Source organism: Engystomops pustulosus, chromosome 4 (genome assembly GCF_040894005.1).
Source record: "Engystomops pustulosus chromosome 4, aEngPut4.maternal, whole genome shotgun sequence".
NCBI classification, from domain to species: Eukaryota; Metazoa; Chordata; class Amphibia; order Anura; family Leptodactylidae; genus Engystomops; species Engystomops pustulosus.
Window position 1 is genome coordinate 171555127 of NC_092414.1, and position 11996 is coordinate 171567122.

General features: G+C 39.4%; 1 long non-coding RNA gene across 1 annotated transcript; it reads left to right on the forward strand.

Annotated features, from left to right (window-relative positions):
- The first annotated feature begins 305 nt into the window (after positions 1-305).
- Positions 306-11388, forward strand: LOC140125701 (uncharacterized). The gene is made up of 4 exons (XR_011854701.1): positions 306-531; positions 5133-5232; positions 7371-7458; positions 10782-11388. It is a non-coding gene; the product is annotated as an uncharacterized lncRNA (long non-coding RNA).
- Positions 11389-11996: the final 608 nt, after the last annotated feature.

The following is an 11996-nucleotide window of genomic DNA, read 5'->3' on the forward strand; positions in this document are numbered from 1 at the left end:
CCATGTAGCCATTTTCAAGCAATGTGCAAAGTGATACAAGGCGGGTTTATATCCCCCGCAGGATATGACATCATCAATAGTAAAAAACAATTAACATAGTGATATATTATGAATAACATACATTAGTTATACATCAGTGTCAAATCGTGGAATAAAACAGTATGTGTGACATCCAAAGGAGGAAAATCTACCATAACACGCCATTATAAGAATATGTTGTAAGCACATGTCCCAGGGTTGCCAAGCAACCGCGCCAAACACTCAGGAAGGTTATCGATGGCAATGATACAGCAGGTCCCCTTAATAATAAGGTGGCTTTAACTTGTCCGCATAGGGGGCACTTACCCGATTCTGCGCTAAAACGAACACAGTGGCCCGATTACCGGTGAAGGTCCGGACAACGGGACTCTAGTGTTCAAGTTGCGGCGCATGACAGGACATGTGTCCCGGCGGATCTCACGAGATTACGGAGCGGCCATCTTTGTATAGGGAAACCTGGTCAAAGCCCATATCGTCAAAGGGTACAATAAGGTAAGTGTCAAAAACGTGTGTCTCGGCCAGATGTACGTATCAGTCACATCGGGATGAACTGTATCTCCTAGACCACTATGGTCATGGTATCAACACTGCTCCACACTTCAAATGTCGAGCGTATTGTGTTGGGACCCGAATGGAGTCTCGTCGCCCTCCTCGGACTGTTTGTACTGCCACTGCACAAGACACTACCAATTAAGTGTATCCCCAGTTTTAAAATCCAGTGAATCTCTCTATTCTTGAGTTTGTGAGTTTTGTCTCCTCCTCTTTTAGGGGCAGTAACTTTTTTGATCGCTATTACCTGTAACTTAGAGACATCTCCTTGGTGTACTTGTAAGACATGTTTCTAATGATAGTGTTGTCTGTTATACCATCACGAACGTGTTCCGCTCTTCTTAGTTTTAAGGGTCGTATTGTACTGCCAACATATAGGACTAGACATTGGGTGCAGGCTGCTAGATATACTACATAACATGAGTGGCAATTGATAATTGTTCTCCATTATAAAAAGAATGAAAACTTTTTGTGGGGGTTATGTATCTCCATACATTACATCTTGTTCCTCCACATGGATAAGACCCTTTACTAGATAACCATGTGGAGGGCTGTTTTTTCAATGTACTATTATACACCAAGGTGGATATTGTGCTCTCTATTGTCACTGCTTTATGGGCCACAAAAAGACATCCATTTTTAAGTATAGCAAATGATTTTTCATCTCCTGTAAGGACAGGTAGGTATTTTTTAATTATTTTTATGATATCGTAATAGTCATTGCTATATGGAGTAGAAAATACAATTTGATCTAAGTTGCCATTTTTGGATGTCTTGGGTATATTAGTGTTTGTCTGTCTACTTTATTAGCTTTGTCTACTGCTATGTCTAATGTATGTTTCATATATCCCCTGTCTGATAATCTTTTTCTCATGTTGTTACATTCCTGTTTGTATAGATTTGTGTTACTATAGCTGTGTTTTGCTCTGATAAATTCCCCTAATGGCAAATTTTGTATGACATGGCCGGGGTTTAAAGTTATTGTCATTGATGTATTTTATAAAATGCTCCATGCACAGTGCAGAGCCCGGTCTTATAATCAATATATCATCTATATATCTTCTATACCATAATATCTGGTCCTGAAAGGGGTTATCCGCACTGTACTTGGAGCACTCCTCCCACATAGAAACATAAATATTCGCTAGGGATGGTGAAAAGCACGTGCCCATGGGGCAACCTTGTATTTGAAAATAAAATGTGTTAACAAAAAATCTGTAATTGTAACAATATAGTTGGTAAGATCTTTTGAATAATTTGTATATTTCCTTATTGAATGTTCTAATGCTACCAACACCTTGTGGTATACAGATATATAAGTCTGTAATATTATTCATTAACCAAGTGAATTTGTCTGACCAGCCTAGATCAGACATAGTTTGAATTACAGATTCTGAATTTCGTAAAAAGCCTGGCATTTTACGTACAATCGGTTGCAATAAGCAGTCTAACCAAGAATTATTGGTTCATTTGGCACCTTGAAAGTCAAGCTTGATCTGCAGGGGCTGCCTTCTAAAGTAGAAAAACAAGGCATTGTTTTTCTCATCCCATCCTGGAAAGCGTATTAGGATATTTCCTTGGAATGATGCCTGAATGGGTGACCATACTTAGCCAGTGTCAAGCAAAGGTGCCTAATCTATTCTGTGATCATTTTGTGTTCTTTGATGCCACTCCTATATGCTATTTGTAAGCTGCCAGCTGCTAAACCATAACCTGGTTTAGGAACTTGGGTAGAATCCTGTATAAGGGTTAAAGGGTGAAAACCAACAAGGTCACTTATACAACATCTTTGGGAGTAGCCCACCATAAAACCAGTTTGGTAGCTGACTTCACAATCCGCTGCTTATTACAATACCATTGTATGTAGTATAGTCTACAAAATTCTATGATTGTTGGATTCTGTAATGGCTTAGTGTACAAACTAACAGTACAAAACAGCAGATGTTGGTTACATTTGCCTAAAGAGAGATTACAAAGCCCTATCTAGTCTAAGGTGCGTAGTATAGTGCCCTGAATAGTAGAAGACTGCAATTACTTAGAAGAGCATATTCATAATATTAATCTTTTATTTTTCTATATTTCACATAATTCAGACTGCAGGTCACTGGAATCTTGTTAATATTGAGATAGTCTTTCTGCTTTGCAAATGTTGTAGAAATGGAATACCGTTGCTGTGTCTGTAGGAAAAGTGGGAATTGGATCATTTATTTCTGGTTCCTCATAATGTCAGTGAAAGATTCAGTACTTGTCTAGAGAATGAACTACTGACTCATGCATTCAGTTCTTGCCAGTTAGAATTCCCACTGGGGAGCCTACCATCCCACAGCACAGATGTTATACATACAACTCACATATTATCAAACTCTTCCAAATGGTCGGTAAACAGGTGATGACAAAGCAAAACAAGATGGTAACCTGAGAAATCCTCCCACGACTTCCCTTTCAGACCTCACTGTTCAAAAACCAAGTCCTATGTGAACCTTTTTTTTGTGGTTAAAGTAAAAATTTGGTGGAGGTTCTGAAGCAATCCCCGCAACACCGAGACCCCTCGCCAAAATAAACAGTCTATTTTTTAAGACGATACCGAACAGTGCAGAACATGACACAAGAAAGCAAAGTGTAGAACCTTACACAACCCTACAATTATAGGATACGCAGGGAAGGTGCAGAACGTCTTCAGCAGGACACAACCACACTTTCAATCATTAGGATAATATTAGTATAACACATTTCTATGTGTCAGAGTTTTTTTTACTTTGAAGGCTGTTTTTTAAGGAAAAAAAGTAATTTAGTGTGTCAGTGATTTCAGAGTGTTGAATTTAGTTATAAGTTTAAGGTTTGTTAGAGTACTTGCACATGGATCTGTGGTGGAACAAAGCTGCACCACGTGTGCACCAAGGGTTATACTAAACCACTCGAGCCCCAGGCTCCTCTCCAAAGGACTAGCAGAAATCCAGTAGCTACAGATGGACCTCTCTGCCCATTATGACTTCTGAAGCTCTCTGGATGCTTTTCTTTAATCCCAGGCTGCAATGTTCAGCTGTAAGATGACTGTTATGAAGAATTCTTATTCCCATGATAGCAATAAATTTTAAAAAATTGGGAAAAAAGTAATTTTGTCTAGAGATACAATTATAATGCAAATTCAACTTAAGAACAAATCTGAAAAAAAACAATCTTGTAGGTAACCTGGGGGTTGTCTGTAACTTTAAACACTGACTAGATGGGACTAAATATAGGATGAGTTTAGGAAATAGGCCTCCCTAAATTTATGTGGGTTTAGGGCACAAATAAACAGGTTTTACATCCGCTGAAAAGCAAATGTTTCAAACTTTGGTCCCATTCCATACAGTTTTGAACTTAAGACTAACATCATTTTATAGACAATCTTGGCTATTTTATAAATATATAAGACTTGAAACTATTTAGTATATGCATAGTCATGGAGATTCTTGTTATGTAACTGCATTGTTACTGTTTTGCTCCTGGTGGTGGAACAATCTTTCTCTTGTATACTACACATTGTTATCCTGTTCCCACATTCCCTAATAGCTCAATATGTTGGTTCCCAAAAGGGAGAGGAGTAGTCATTATGCTCGTAAAACTCATGTACGTCATGGACACCTCTAACAGTTACAGTGTTGGAGGATGTTTGGATTGTAGGATCAAGATATTCAAAATTTGTAGTCTGTTACTATAGAGACACATAGGTTTGCACAGGAGCCATAGAAATAGAAACAATATGACATTATGGGGCACATTTTCTTACCTGGCAATGACAATGCACTGTGCCGCGATTCACAAAGATTGCGCGCCCAATTTCCTGCATCTGTCGCTTCCCAGCTCAGGTCCGCCGGAGTTCGCCTTCTTCTTCCCGGTGTATGTATGTGCTTTGGTTGCAACACAATTTGAATATTTAATCCCGCGCTTAGTCTGAATCAGTCGGATTGTCCGACAGCACGCCCACCGATTTCTATCGCATGAAAGCCAGCGCAGCTGCACCAAAATCCGATTGTGTGCGACACAATCCCCTTCTAAATAGCTTTCACAGGGGCACAAATCCCGAAAATTTCCAATATCCGACGAAAGTGCTTTCCGTGGATCCTTAGTAAATAACCCCCTATGTGTCTGGACTCTGTGCAAAGTTCCTTTTTTGAGGAAATCAATAAAAAGCAAGTATTTTTCATTTTTCATACCTGGAATAATGAACAAATTATGGAACCACTTTAAGTAGTGACTGTGTAGGAAGGATTTATAGAGATCAAATCTAATGGAGCAGGGTCGGTGTTTAGAAAAGGTAGAGGAGCAATGTTCCAGATGTAATACACTCATAAATACTGAATGGCACAGTGTAGAACAAGGTATTTTTCCAAACTTCTATTGTATTCATACTTGGATTTGTATAAGTCTGCTAAGCACATTTGGTCTACTCAATGCAAACACCCCCAGGGAGTAAGTAATTTGGACAGCAACATGACAGCATTAATCACTCAGACTGTGACCTTTGTGTCTAGTTTACAAATGTGCTATTTCTCTTTTGGAAGGAATGTCTGCAATAACAGTAACACACCTGAGAAGGACATTGGTTCCTGACAGCCCCCATCCCAACTCACTTCCTGTGCGTTCCCAGCTGTAACAGCAGAGGTAAGAGGAGAACGCATGCCAGGCACAAATCCCACTCTTATATACATAGGAGCATATAGTCCACATATTTTACCATTTCTAGGTCCTATATGGTCAATGTATGGGAAAGGTTATCTATACAACAAGGAATTATTGGAGAAGCTTTCAGCTTGTCTTATAGACATGTTGTTTTAGATACTTAAAAGACACTTGCCGAGGTTCCTCTGATTTTGCTTCGGGAAATATATGAATACATTGAAATTTAATAACTACTGCAATGGTACAAGTCCTTAACACAGTCCATACATTTCCTATGGTAGACAGAAGAAGAATAACCTTTTGTAATTTAGATCATCAGCTGTATCATGCCTTAGGATAGGGTACATATAGCCTGTTCTTTTTTATTGGGGAAGGTGGGGCATATTCTGAGAATGCCCTTGTATGAGTTGCCTAAAGGAGAGGGGGAGAGGAAGTGAAAACAGTCTTACGCTGTATCAGATGATCGAGAAGGGTGACAGCGCAGATCATCAGAATATTAATCTTGAACACCCCAGGATCAGAGAGTTAGATGAAAGATCTGACCCTTGGTATCGCTGGGGCTAAAAGTAGATTTCACGTTAGACTGACATTAATACCGGTTTTATGGACTGGGTTGGTACACAGATGGGTATCTGGTTGCTATGTGTCAGATACAGGTAATTGGTTATATGTACTGAGATCAATTAGAAAAATCTAACCTCTCCTTGGTGGTTCTCCATATTTTGACATGAGATGTATTGTTTCCTGAGTGTTACCTGATATGTGGATGATATTGGAGCACCAGATCTTATATACTTTACAAGATAATAATAATGGCTTTAAACAACGGTAGTAGGTGGGGAGGCCTGGCACAAAGTTTGCTAGAATAAATTGTTACTGTAATGTGGGAGAGGACCGGTTTTTTAGCTAAAGAGACATACTGTGTCTCCATATTGTAGAGCTGTGCTGATACATTTCTGGCGCCAAGACCATTTTTCTGTCCCTGGGACCAAAATGTGTCCCAAGCACCAGAAATGTGTCCAGCAGTCGGAGAACAGGCAACAGTGTAATAGCACTGTTTTGTGTCCCTGCTAGACCAAATTTCTTTTGGTCTACTTTCCGCCAGTTTACAGCGCCCAAAAATGGCTGCGACACATATTAATTGTGTCTGAGTTTCCACTCTGCCAAAGCCACGCCCCTTTTCAAAGAAGAGTCGGAGCAGGCGTAAAAAGTCATTTTTTCTGGCGCCGCCAGCCAATAAATAGGTCAGAGAGCAGAACATGCAGTGAGAGCGCCACAAAACTGGAGGAAACGCCATAGTAAACGTCCCCCACTATGTTACTGCTCTCTACTGGGGCCCAGAGACAATTCTGAACATAAAACCTCATCTTTTGGATTTTCTCAGTATTTCATAAGGGTTTTCTAAAGGCAGCAAGAAAAGCAAGTAAAAGACTTTAACAGATAAAAGAACAATCTTTAAACCTAGACAAGCATAGTAAAAGAGAAGAGAGACAGTGGAGAGACGATTAGCATGTTCAGCCTGCTGCTCTAGTGAGTTGGGACACAGATACTTTGCCCAAATACTTGTGAGGTCCAGTGTTTGGGCTTTACCAGTCGGCTGCTGTATAAAGCAGATAACATTTAAGCTTGGGCCAAACCTTTAAATGGGTTGGCCACAAATAAGAACATTTACTCGGGTAAGTAGAATCGCCTTATAGAGTCACCCATATTGTACATGCCCTGGTAAAATTTACCCTTCTGCCCGGGAGAACTGCTGGTTACGTGACCCATCTGAAGCTGATTTCTGGATTATCTTTGACGATCCTTGTTCTCCAGACGTCTCTTGCGCTCATTACTGAATGCTTCCTGACCTGCCGAAACTCTGCTGGACATTGGACAGGATGTCCCCAGAGTAGCTGCCAATAGTTCACTTGTCTAGCAGTTCCTCCAGGAAAAGGGGAAAGTTTACCAGGGTAAGTAGAGGTATGGTACTTACCCTGGTATACTTTACTATATGTAGTCTTCCTCTTACCAGATTTACCTAAGACTAAACAACCAAAAATTAATGGAATAAGACATATTGATGAACATGATAAAACAGCAATAAGGTGATGCATAAATAAATAAATGCTTTCTTGCAGCTCAATACTATCCTGGGTGCTGCGCAGTGTTTATTCTACGCCAGGCAAATAAATGCAAGTGGCAACTTGTGAAAAGTCGACGGCTGCAGTGAGTGCGCAGGTGCTGGGACAGTAACACCTACGCCGGCCTGCTCCTGGCCTGCCACGCCCTCCACTCACCCAACTGCTCCTCCCCTTCATGCTCCTTCACGCACCTTCCTGCCCCACTGGCGTGAAAGTGGCGGATTGGGGAGAATAATTGCAAGTGCTAATTTCCGATTATTTCAGGGCTTCTACAGCACTGACTTGGCCCAGAGGCCCTGATAAATATGCCCCAATGTGTCATAATCATAGACCTCCATGGTTTGGTTCTGACATCATCACTGCTTAGTAATGTAACCAGCTGTAACTGTATTACTGGCTGCCTTATAGTGTAATCGGTGCTAGCATGCTGATATGCTATGGCTTTGCCCATTTCATAAGTGTTTTGCTTTCATTTAATTCATTTATTGCTGTAATATCAATTTCCATGTTACGGAGCACCATCACCTGTTCACTATAGTTTACTGTACGCTATATATTACTTTACCCTAATGGCATATTGACTTTATTGCTTCAATGTAGTTTAACACATCATTTATGTGATGAGTGGAGGCTTTCCCTTGACCCTTGTGGTGTGCGGCTAGCCTGCGTAGGAAAATATTGCTGTAAAATAAATGTTGAGGTTGGCAATTATGCAGGGAAATCTCAAAGACTGATATTCATAGAAAGAAAATACTTATCTAACTGATTCAGAAAGTGAAGAAGATGTTATTGTGATTATTTTATTCCAGGTAATCTCCACTTTTGCTTGTTTTCCAACATCTACAGCAATCATCTTATTTTTTATGAACCTTATAAATATGGGCTTTACCTAAAATATTTATGGGTGTCATACCGTATATTAATGTGAATGCAATGCCCTTTACATCCATGGATTTTTTGCAGAAAAGAGAACCTCTAAGAGGAGACCTCCCAAGGCGAGCTTAGTTATGTGGTTGTGTTTTTGGCACTTATATGGGTCATTTCCCAAAAATAGCTATGAAGATTGTGTTGAGAGCATAGCACACCACAAAAGGGGGGGGGGGGATAAATACAAAAAAGGGGTGTGACATACACAATTGAGGGTGTGATTTTTCAGAAGCAAGCATGTCAGACCCTGAAATATTTCACAACACGATAGGAGTTACATACTGTTTAGATATATATTAACATTTCTTGATCTAATATATAAAGAGTGTATGTATGTGTGTATGTATGTATGTCCACTAAATTTGGTGATTGTAAACATATATGTTTACAATCACTACATTTTGCACAGCCACTCCCTGTGACTCAGGGAACATCAATTTTACTATGTGGTTTCTAAAAGTACATTTATTAACCACCATATACAGGTTACTTCTGGCTGCTGTGGCAGTTAGCAACCAGTCATAGCACAGTTTCTATTTTGCCACAGCTCATTATAGGCAATGAGTATAAGACAGCGTATGCATGAGGATAGATAGATAGATAGATAGATAGATAGATAGCTCCTTGTGGGCTGAAACGTTGCACATGGAATAAAAGACACCCCGTCACCTTTTTGACACCAATCCGGAGTGCTGCCAGTTTTTGAAACTTTATTACTGAGGCTCTCGGGCCAGAGGGCATCTGGACTTTGCACCCACCAGCATTGCGGTGCTGCTCCAAACTTTTACACATATAGATAGATAGATAGATAGATAGATAGATAGATAGATAGATAGATATAGAGAGACAGATAGAGAGAGACACTGACAGAAGAGACAAGGAGAGAGAGAGAGAAAGAGAAACAGAGATAGAGAGAGAAGGGGAGACAGACAGAGAGGGAGAGACAGAGAGAGAGGGAGAGACAGAGAGAGGGAGAGATAGAAAGGGGGAGGGACAGAGAAAGAGAAGGAGAGGGACAACAAAATTAGAGGTACAGAGATAGATAGATAGATAGATAGATAGATAGATAGATAGATAGATAGATAGATAGATAGATAGATTGATTGATTCAGGAAAGGCAGCAGCACTCCAATTAGTTAGACTAATTAGATAGATAGATATAGAGAGACAGATAGATATAGAGAGACAAATAGAGAGACAGAGAGACACCGACAGAAGAGACAAGGATAGAGAGAGAGAAAGAGAAACAGATAGAGAGAGAAGGAGAGACAGAGACAGAGAGAGAGGGAGAGACAGAGAGAGAGGGAGAGACAGAGAGAGAAGGGGAGAAAGAGAGAGAGGGAGAGACAGAGAGAGAGGAAGAGACAGAGAGAGGGAGAGACAGAAAGAGGGAGGGACAGAGAAAGAGAAGGAGAGGGACAACAAAATGAGAGGGACAGAGATAGATAGATAGATTGATTGATTGATTGATTCAGGAAAGGCAGCAGCGCTCCAATTAGTTAGACTAATTAGATAGATATAGAGAGACACCGACAGAAGAGACAAGGATAGAGAGAGAGAAAGAGAAACCGAGATAGAGAGAGAAGGGAGACAGAGACAGAGAGAGAGGGAGAGACAGAGAGAGAGGGAGAGACAAAGAGAGGGAGAGACAGAAAGGGGGAGGGACAGAGAAAGAGAAGGAGAGGGACAACAAAATGAGAGGGACAGAGATAGATAGATAGATATAGGTATATAGATAGAAATAGATAGATATAGGTATATAGATAGAAATAGAGAAAAAATATATTTTTGTTAACACATTTTATTTTGTTATAACTAAAAGCAGTTTACTATTCTGGGCAATACCCGGAGCTACAGCTAGTCATCTTATAGATGTGTTCGTTCTCCAATGTTCTGTATGTTTCTAAGGTGGCATTTGCCATTGTAAAGGAACAGACCCTTTATCTATATGGTTAGGCTAACTGGTCACATATTCACATACTTTAGATACATATTCATATAGATGTTATTTTGGTTTAGAATGAACCAAAGAATTGTACTTTATTGATGGGATAGGTATAATCTGTGTGCACATGTGTACTGTACTGGAACATTATTTTTTACCAGCTAATATCATGGATTATTGACCTGCTGGAAGATATTTATTGTCACATAAGTCCATTGATATTGGGACACATCATCACAGCATAAAATGTGCACAATATAATGTATATCCCAATATAAAATATCATTTTATTACAGAATAGTTCATAAAATAAACATATGTTATTCTACACATTATGATCACTGCCAAAAACCCTTTACCGAAAACCCTAAACCGATTGTAACGTTGAACATGTGTTTTATTTGGTGTACAAAGTCTTTTTTATTTTCAAGGGATGTCTGGAGAGATTGGGTTTGATGGGAAAAGAGCAATGAAGAAATATGCCCATAACTAAGATGGAGGGTAAATATTAATTTGTGGTCATTTTGTTTTGTTAGCTTGTTTTACAGTTATCTGAAAAAGGATTGATTGAAATCTGAAAACAACACCATATGGCCAACACCTGATGAAGAGACTCCATCTGGAAATATAGCTTTAGTTACAGGTCATCAGAGAAAATGTTCATACATCAAGGCTGACTGACAGAACAAAACAGAGTCTTCGGGGACAGTAGGTCCAGATTGGAAGCTCTTGCTACTTCTTTGAAATAATTAAGATGAAAGACTTGAGTTGGATGAGAAGCAAATAAGATTGTCGGACAGTAATTAGTCTTATCTAATTAAGTCTTGCAACGAAAAAAACTCCTCCAATTATCCTCCTCAACACATATCAACCATCGAGATTGTAAAACAGGTGGCCCTGTCAAAAATATTGACCTACTGATTAAACATTGTTTCTGATACTGAATTATTTATTAACCTTTATGTATATAGAACCTCAAAGTGGTTTTACACATTCATTATGGTCAAGTCTAGAGGAACTCAGGATTTAATCCTACAATGGCGTGTTGTAGAAAAAAGATCAAAGTTTTTTTCAATATGGGGACCCCATGTCAAAGATCAAATTGAGCCTTCTATAGTATGACAGGTTTAACCAAAATTGGTTGGCAATGATTTCAAGAAATACAAGGTAAGAACGTGTGTACATTTACGCAAGTGGCATAATATCAGCCATGTATGCTAATGACGGCACTTGAGTTTCCTCACAGCTTTTGACAACTGAAGATGTGAGAGATCATATGGCTTTTGAGATTTATTGCAAAACACCTTTAAAGGTCATCTATCACCAGATCAAGGATTGTAAACCAAGCACATTGGCATACGGGTGTATGCCCCATCTGGCAGGATCTGCTCTTCTTTTAGCTTCTTATGCCCAGGTTTTTAAGAAAACAGGCTTTTAAAATTATGCAAATGAGCCTGTCTGGCTACAGACTCCACAGAAGTTAATGGAGTCAGGGGCCCCTCAGACTCATTTGCATAATTTTTCTTAAAAACTAGGGCATAAGAAGCTAAAAGAAGAGCAGATCTTGCCAGAGGGGGCATACACCAGTATTTCAGTATGCTTGGTTTACAATCCTTGATCTGGTGATGTCCTTTAAATATTCCAAAATTCTTGAATTTAACCCATAAACACGTAAAACAATAAAACACGTTTTCTTTTTATTCAGTTTTTTGTGTATTTCAACATAAAAATAACAGAAGACAGTTCTCAAC